The 10,000-nt window shown below is 35.1% G+C and overlaps 1 long non-coding RNA gene across 5 annotated transcripts in view; it reads right to left on the bottom strand.

Moving 5' to 3' along the window:
* Positions 1-10,000, bottom strand: part of LOC135204079 (uncharacterized) — a 67,921-nt gene that overhangs the window by 28,548 nt on the left and 29,373 nt on the right. For 4 of the 5 annotated variants that reach the window (XR_010312094.1, XR_010312093.1, XR_010312092.1 and 1 more), the window contains exons 2-3: positions 2,039-2,170; positions 628-745 (exon numbers count right to left, since the gene is read on the bottom strand). This is a non-coding gene — a long non-coding RNA (uncharacterized LOC135204079). Of the gene's footprint in view, positions 241-627; positions 746-2,038; positions 2,171-10,000 lie in introns of all 5 variants that reach the window. The other variant, XR_010312090.1, reaches the window with a different exon arrangement.

The raw sequence follows: 10,000 nt of genomic DNA, 5'->3' as shown, positions 1-10,000 counted from the left end.
ACAAGAGAAAGAAAAAACGCGTGCGAATAGTGTACGGCTATCTGAAGGAATGTCTACATACGCGGTCGTAGGTAGCAAGCCGTAGAACGGCTCCCCTTTTCTTGGGGGTTTTGATGTAGGAGAGGCTAATTGGAGTGGGTGCCGTGGTAGTGAGTTTCACTCGCCCCAGATCTATACCGACACCTTTTATATGAAGGTGAGCGAGCTGGAATATTCTGGCAGGTCCAATGTAGCAGTTCTCTGGAATTTTAGCAATATCTTACTTTAGAAATAGTGCTGAAGGAACCTATTTCACGGAGCGACACGGCTGAGCCCAGAAATATATTTAGTCATGAAAATAACATGAAAATACAGTAATTACTGAACATTCCTTGATGAAAAAATCCACAAATGACCTAAATTTCAAGAACAATTCAACGATAAATTCCACAGAAACAGCCACGAATAGGTGAAGCATGGATCCTGAACCGCGAATAGGCAAGAGGTTGACTGTACACATTTTAACCTGTAATGTTATATTCTTCACTAAAAAGAAACATTACCAGTTAGAAATTTAGACATTTGTTTTGGAAACCCATTTAATATTAACCCTTATTTTCTCCTACCTGGTTTTCTCAAAATTCTTACCTCAAGAATTTCAGTCACTTTGGCATCAGGTTGGTTATCAAGATTGGTTTTCTCCACAGATGGCCGCAGGATTATTTCCATATTTATTCTTCAGCGGAGCTCCATATTCATGCTGCCTCTGCGAGAGATCAATAAAATCCAATATAAACAGACATCTACAGTAATTCAATAAAAATTCCTATAATAATACCTTCTTTCAACAAAATCCTACACCATCGACTAACTAAATCTTAAATTCATTCACAAAAGTAGCCTACACCTGAGTACTTCAATCGTTTGACCAATCAGGCTATTTACTAGCATTGATTATTATATCTTGAATTAGTTCCTACATAGAAAATACATGTACCAGTTTTTCACCAAGAATGTCTTCTGTACGATATCACAGTGACCCCCCCGCATTTGCCTTCTCCAGATTCGCGGATTTCTCTCTGGACCATATCTACCCATTATTTGCGGGAAACTCGCCTATTCAATATCCACAAATTCCTCTTTTTTTTTTATCAATTTCATCATAAATGCAGTTTTTGTGATAAATCTATTAAAAAAAACCAGGTCTAAAAAATTTTACTTGGTTTTTCCTGTCTAAAAAATTTTACTTGGTTTTTCCTAAGTTTTAACTAACATAATATACATAAGCTGTTTTAAGTTTTTACAGGGGTTCCAACTATTCGTGGGTTCTAGCTATTCCCAGGACTATCTATACACCAAACACCGAATTTACTTCGTATTTACAAAACTTGCTAAGGACAGCTTGTCCCCAGAACCTGGTAAAATCATTTCAAGGATCCTATGAACTAAGGAAAATGTTACTTTGGCAGGGTCACGGCCTTGTATAACAATTGGGCCGATGGTAAGAAGTCTTTCCATACAAAATCATGAGCACTGGAAATTAAAATCTAGCTACTATTGCCCTCATGTATAAACAGGAATAAGACTAACGTATTTAAAGAACAGCATGCACAAAGTTACTAGTTGAAAGCTGAAATTCTGATTGACTTAAACTTAACTGTTATCCTGTCACCTCCCTTTTTGTGAATTAGCCTCACTAAACAGAAAACAATCTCAAGAAAATAATGTGCTTAGGAGGTTAATTTTCTGTTGAGTTTATCTTAAATTTCTTAGCTGAGCGTATTGAAGTACTGTTTGACTTCTGCATGGAGTCCTATAGGTAGTCTACGGCTGGAGCTTCAAAAACTATACCAGTTCAGTTATAAAATGACACGTTTTTTCGTTATTAATCTGTAAAATGTATAAAATTTTAACATTCATGTTACATTCTTCACTGAAAAGAAACCTTACCAGTTTGACAAATTTAGATATTTGAGAAAAATTTTATCGAAGTTTTTTTTTTTAATACCAGTTATGTTAACCATTATTTTCTCATTACTGATTTTCTCAAAATTCTTACCTCAAAAGATTTCAGTCACTTAGGCATCAGGTTGGGTTAGTATTGGGATAAATTTTTCTCCATAAACGTCCGAAGAATTATATTATCTGGAAGTTTATTCTACAGTGAAGCTGGTACATATTCAAGCCGCATCTGTAAAGAGATCAATAAAAACCAATACATATAAATAGAAATGATCTCCTAGTATGTGTATTAAACCTTAAACTCATGAATAAAAAAATTTTTTAATACCAAACAATACATAACTCGGTGATTACAATTCAGTAGATAATTCTAAAATTTGGCTCTTGATCAGTGATGAAAAAGTTTTCAAAATTAGGTACTATATACTAAAGGTTATCATGGAAATTAGGAGTTCCTTCTACTAAGCAGTAAGTTCTCGTGTTAAATTTACTGTAGCGAAAAACTACGAGGAAAATCTGACAAAAAATCTGGTTAATGCCAAAACTCCTGATAAATCAATATTTTCTGAGTATTTGGCAACACTGGAAGCCTTCATAAATAATTTCATGGGTTATTTTTCAAATACTATGCCAAATTTCAGTTCAATTTTTAGACCTTAAAACTCTATACTCGTGTGCTTATACTGAATATATATATATTATATATATATATATATATATATATATATATATACATATATAATATATATATATATATATATATATATATATATACATATAATATATATATATATATATATATATATATATATATTATATATATATATATATATATATATTATTGGTGGTACAAGCCACAGTAACTACTTCACCACCCTTGAGTCTTTATACATTAAACGGCTGGTTCCGTCTTTAAACTCCAACGTATCTGCTGCTCCTCTATTTCTCCACTCTAACAGGTTGCTAGGCACTGGGTCTCTCCTTTACTTTTGACACATTCTTGTGATGGTTTTTTAAAGTAAAGTTAATTTTTAAGTTTTTTAAATTTTTTTATGTTTTTATTTACATTTTAATGTTATTTATAATATTTTTAATGAGTATGTTTAATTTTACAGACTGAAGATGCACTGAGTTATGTGCGAAACATTTTTGTATTAAACCATGGACTTTTTTTGTGTTTGATGGACCCTGCTGATTACCGATACGATATCTCATCTGGAACCTTTTAATTTGTCTACGATGATACATCAACTTTTTTTCGCCTTCCTCTTCGTCTTCAGACTGCGACTTTGCCAGATTCGGCACTTCTCTCAGATCCTCAGACATCGTTACCCGCCAGTGACCTTGTCCACCTCGAGGAAGTTGGAGAAGCTGACCCTTGGAGAAAGCCAAGTGTGTTTTGAATTTTCTGCAGTACTATATATATGTTACCTATCCGCTGACACCTATTACCAGCGAAGGTATTTAACATTTTGGTATGCGTTAAACCTGAGCGTTAAGGCGAACTGGTTACACTCAGTCCTCTCTCTCTCTCTTTCTCCATTCTATCAGGTCATCAAATTAGAGTCGGAGTTACAAAAAACATAATATTTATTCAAAGTAACGCATTAGTTGAATAATTCAAGTTCTTACAGGATCAACAATTGAAAGATAATAATTCAAGTCTCACAGACAAACCACTCAGATAACCCCCCAGTACTTAAATGTCTCAATCAGTAATTAGTCACACCAATTATCTCTCCTCCAAAATATTATAGTTCCCTCCATACGGGACCCTCGGTCCCCTCACTAGAACCGCCTGTTTAAAAGACAGGAGAACACACTAGTGAGCACACACACACACAATTGTAAAGACAAAGTAAAAAAATGGAACATCTTTACAAGATATCAAACAAGCCATCCCTTTGGCTAAAGTATGACAAATCAACCATTGCAGCCTGGAAAATCACACACTCTGTTCAAGGAAACTCTTTGGCACACGCCATCGTGGCTCTGCCTTTCTCGCACAGACCTCTCCGTAAGTCTCCCATAGTTTCGGCTAAGCCAAGTCATTATCAACGGACATAGTTAGTACACGTACATATGAACTCACACTATTCGGTAACGCCTCAATAAACTGGTTATAGCCAGTTTTCAAAGGCACCTTGAACAAGCCCTTGTGAACTCACATAACCGCAGAACGAACTTTGACCCGCTTAAATATGCACCTTCGTATCACACCATCCCAGAAATGATTTATCAGCTTTCTCAGGTCATCGCTTCGGACTCTGTCTCTATGGGAAGTTAAAAGCAATGAATCTGCGCATTCTAAAAAGTCACACCACATCACAATGGCATATTAAATATATTATTAATTATAGCCCTCTTTCATCTGACAGAGCTCGGCCACCTAAAATTGCTAGCCCCTGCCTAGCCATAGGTCACACAAAACAGCTCATATATATAAAACACATTGGCCGGCTTAAAAAAAAAAATAAGTAACTGCACGTCTCTGGCATTATAAAGTAAAGTCTATCACGCTTCATCTCCAATAACACTTGGGCGTATAAATGTTCTCATTTTGGACTTCTTGAATATCCCTCTTTGTCTGCAATTGCCTGCACAGACGTAGCACGCTGTAGGAATGTCTCCCTGTAGAAGACTTCTAACGGCTTCTGTAGACCCAAAAACCTGTAGAACTCTGTAGACTCGTAGAAACTCTCGTAATTAGGCAGACGACAGCAACATCTCTGCACGGCTGGTGGACGTCTTGCTAGCGTCGGGGAACGACGATTATGGTGTGTGTAAGTATGTCAGTCAAGTATCGGTCAATCAAAAAAGAAATTAACCCCAGACATACTACTTTTATCAAATAATGACCTCAAAAATTCAGAAACACTAACTGAACGTCTCCCAACTAACTCCATTTTAACCCACTCTTAAGCCGGAGCCCTAAAATCAAAACGTCTCCCGTATGCCGGGCCTGGTTTGGAGTGGAGCGCGGAAGTGGAAAAAATAACTTTTTGTTCAAAAATTACAGCGCGCGTATTTTGTTGAAGATTAAGAGTTCATTTTTGGGGCTCCTTTTTTTGTCATTGCCTGAAGGTTTAGAATGCAACCATCAGAAATGAAAAACTATATCATTATCATATGTAAATAATGCGATATATGGTAGCGAAAAAAAAAAAATTCATACATAATTGTATTCAAATCACGCTGTGCAGAAAACGGTCAAAGCTAAACAGTTACTTTTTTTGCGTTGTATTGTACACTAAATTGCGATCATTTTGATATATAATACATTGTAAAACAATAAAAGTAACACCGGAAAAACTATTATCACAAAATGATGTACGAATTCGTAACGCGGCGGACGCATATTTTTTTCAAAAATTCACCGTAATTCTAAATAATGTTTCTAGAGACTTCCAATTTGTTTCAATTAAGACAAATGATTGAAATATTACGATACTGTAAGAGTTTTAGATTAGAATTGCAGATTTCGACCATTTCGGACGAGTTAAATTTGACCGAATGTCGAAATTTTAATATATATATTTTTCATATGCACCATATTTCGAAGATGGAAAAAGCTACAACCTTCAATTATTTTTATTGTATTCTTCATGAATTTGCGCACATTTTGATATATGAAACTCTATAAAAAGGCTAATATGAAAGGAGCAAATATTAGGATAATGCCATGTACGTATTTCGGAGACTTGCGGCCGCGAATCGGCGCGCGGAGTGAAGGTAAATATATTTTTCAAAAAATTCACATAAATCACAATATTGTTTTAGAGACTTCAAATTTGTTTCAAAATGAAGAAACATGACGGAATATTACTAGGCCGTAAGAGTTTTAGCTACAATTGCGTTTTTCAACTATTTCGGTAGAGTCAAATTTGACCGAACGTGGTTTTTTTTTTCTATTTATCGTGATTTATATGCAAATTTATTTCGAAAAAAGAGAAAAGCTACAACCTTCAATCATTTTAGTTGTATTCTACATGAAATTGCGCACATTTTCATATATAAAAACTTTATGAAACAGCTAATTTTAAATGGTGCAAACATTTCGACAATCGCACAAAAAAATTCTGATTTTTTCGGAAGAGTTACCGCGCGAACGTAATTTTTTTTTTTTCATAAATTCACCATAAATCAAAATATTGTGCTAGAGACTTCCAAGTCGTTTGCAAATGAAGGTATGATTGAATATTACTAGAATATAAGAGTTTTAGCTTACAATTGCGTTTTTTCGACCATTTCGGTAGAGTCAAAGCTGACGAAAGTTGAAATTTTTGCACAACGTTATTTATATGAAAATATTTCAAAACTGATAAAAGCTACAACCATGGGTTGTCTTTTGTTGTATTGTGCATGAAATTGCGCACATTTCCATATATAAAACTTTATGTAACGGCAAATTTAAAAGGGTGCAAACATTAGGACAATCGCACGAAAAAATTTATCGGAAGAGTTATCGCACGAAAAAACGTAAGGAAAAAGTTTTTTTCATAAATTCACCATAAATCGAAAATATTGTGCTAGAGACGTCCAATTTGTTGCAAAATGAAGGCAAATAATGATTGAATATTTACTATATAATAAGAAATTTTAGCTTGACAATTGCGGTTTCTCGACCATTTCTGTAGAGTCAAAGTTGACCGAAGGTTGAAATTTTGCACTTATCGTTATTTATTTATGAAAATATTTCAAAATTGATAAAAGCTACAATCATGAGTATTTTTTAGTTGTATTGTGCATGAAATTGCGCACATTTTCATATATAACACTTCATGTAAAGGATAATTTAAAATGGTGCAATAATTATGTCAAAGTGACGAAATAATTCCGAGATGTGTCACTGATACTTTTTAGTGCGATAAGAAAGAAATTCGCGCTTGCGCGCCTGCGTAGCGATTGTAAACAAAACAACGCCTTGATCCGTGAACTCCCAGCATCCCCCAAGGCGCGTGATACAAAAGTTTTTGGCTGGTAGGCCTATAAGTATTTTTCCGCGAATTTTTAAAAAAACTTTTTTGAGCCGACGTATGATACGTCCAATCGGCATACGGGAGACATTTTGACTCGACGTTTTAATACGTCCAATCGGCGTAAGAGGGTTAACATGACCACTAAATCATAAGTCTTATCACAAACTCACATGGAAAAAAAAATATTAAGTTCTCTAACTTAATTCTCCAAATTCACACACCAATACACACAATCCAGAACTCACAGTAACTCCACGGACTTCGGCACTCACATTTCAAACTCAAATGTTCTCACAAGCAAAAAAAAAAAAAAAAAAGGAGAAAAAAGGTAATGAGCCCAAGAAAAAAAAATCACGTAACAAGCCCAGACCCAAAAATCAAAAATGTTCGGACACGGCCAGAAAGCAACCCATTACACATGTACTTTCATGAAATGCTATGGTCAACATTTCCAGATATTGCAAAACTCTGAGCAATCACCACTAGAGGAAGAGAGTCAGCACACAGGCCTCATCACAGCTGTTTCAGCAAAAAATTCACCTGTGGACACGTGTGCTTGAACTGCAGCATGAAAATATCTAGTTAGACTCGCAAGTTCAGAAACCCATGATTCTCAAAAAAAAAAAAAAGGTTCTATACTGACATGAAGTAGGCACATTTCACTAAATTATCTCCAAGATATGACTAAGGTGTTCAAAGATTGTCTCGAAGACATATCTCTCATATGTTACTGCCCAATTATGTAAAAAATTATCACCTATCCGGGATAAAAAAAAACTACGATAAACTCGTAATGCAGCAATTATATGCCTCCAAATATATCATCTCCATAGGACCACAATGCAGTAACGCCACTTGCCTCCAATTAGTCACGAAAACTAAAAGAAAACTCAGAACTCTTCTCATGGCTCGAAAAAAATCCCAGAAATTCAACTCAAAAAGTCATAACCACAAAAAAGGTCACCCCCAAAGATTAATGCCACCCACACACACACACACACACACACACACACACACATATATATATATATATATATATATATATATATATAATATATATAATATATCACCATATAATAATAAAACCACTCCGTCGATAAAAATATTTCCTCCATTTAATTAATAACCACCCCACACCATATTCCCTCTTATTACCCCAATAACCACGTGTTAATAAAAACCACCACTCCAGGAATAAAAAATATTCACATCTGTTTCGGCAAATAAAAAAAATACTTGCCTCTATTTCACCAATAACTCCATGTGGCATAAAACAGGTCTCCAAGAAATATATCTTCAAGCAGGATAATAAAAAAAAAAAAATGAAACCCCATCTCCAAAAAAATGCACTCAAAGCATCTCGCTGACACACTCATAAATATTGCCCATATATCTCCTCAAAAATGTGTCTCCATTTGCAACAAAGATGGCTGCAAAATAATTGAACTAAACATAGCTCACACCGCCATAGGCAAATATCAAATGGCCAAAAATATATCTCCAATATATTATATCTCAAATTATATCTCCAAAATAATATACCTCCAATTCTCCAGAGAATAACTCAATGTTATAGTAAAAAACTATAAACTCTCTCCTTAGCATAACTGCTGAAAAAGGGCAAAAACTCAGCAAATAAAATTGTCCAGGAAATTCTAGAAAAAATCACCAATGTGCCACAACAACTCATTATAACAAAACTCCAAATTCAAAGTGTCTAAGCAAAGACTTCTCCATATGCACTACGACATAGGCCACTAGAAAACTTACAATGACTCTAAGTCACGAACTGAGATACTAAAAAAAAAATCACACAAACTGGAGAGAAAAAATAAATTCAAATTCACCCATGATAAAAAAACTTGTCAGCGATGGCTAACATCTAAAAAAGGAGAAAAGAAAAATCAACGGCACTGTCAACTATCCCCGTGACTCACGTAGATGTCAAGCAATTATCTGCTGAACTCATAAAAAGGAAAAACAAAAAAAAAGGTGTTGTTAGTTCCTCCCATATTCAAAAAAAGCACCACCACCCTTGATAGCATTACAGCACCCATGTATTAGTATATAAAAAAAATCACCAGTATCAGAAGTTTCATTATCAGCAGTATCACCAAAATTGCTATCATCAAAATCACCAGTATTAGTATAAAAAACATCACCAATGTTAATGCTTGCCCATTCACCAAAAATTCAGCACAATTCACCAAAGATTCAGCAAAATTCACCAAAAGTTCAGCAAAATTCATCAAGATTCAGCCAGATTCATCACCCATGAACGACTGACATATTCTCAGAAACTCAATTAGCCACAAAACTTCTCCCATGATTCATTGTAATAATTCTCCATAATATAATTATCTGTAATAATTATAAAATAATCTCCCACAAAATATCTCAAATCTCTCGTAAAATATGTTTCAAGTAATGATAATTCTACTTAAGTAACCCTCCCGTAAAATATCTCAAGTAATAATGATAATAAGAATTCCCCCAGTATACACCAATATTGCCAATCCCCCACAATCAACACCACCTGACAACATCAGTCAGCAATCATCATCACTCATCACCACAGGGCAATCACCAACTGACAACATCAGTCATCACCACCCATCACCAATTAGCACCTATTTTAAAGCAATCTCTCCAACACAATTATATTTTTTGCCTTCCAAAGCATAAGGAAAACTTACACACATCCAGTGCATTTCATTTCCTTTTCTCTTCATTCAAGAGAAAGAAAATCTCTTTCTAAAAAAAAAACCCTACGGCATCTCACAACATCAACCAATCATTATCAGCTGATGTCCTTGGCATTGGAAATTCATTATCAAGGGCAAATTCATCCCCCAATACCCCGACACAAAAAAAAAGGAGTTCAACCCCCACTGAAAAAAAAGGAGTTTCACTCTCCCCTGAGCATTTGAACACCCCCGCCCTGAACAGTGTTTGAGTACCCCCCGAAGGTAGACCACTACCGCCTTCCCCTTGCAATACCCCTCTGGGTCGGTAGAGAATACGCTGAGCGCGCAAGAACGAGTGGGTGTTCTTTGTCCAAGCAAAAAATGCAATTCAAG

This window comes from Macrobrachium nipponense, chromosome 44 (genome assembly GCF_015104395.2).
Source record: "Macrobrachium nipponense isolate FS-2020 chromosome 44, ASM1510439v2, whole genome shotgun sequence".
NCBI lineage: Eukaryota > Metazoa > Arthropoda > Malacostraca > Decapoda > Palaemonidae > Macrobrachium > Macrobrachium nipponense.
This window is presented reverse-complemented; position numbering and strand designations above follow the sequence as displayed.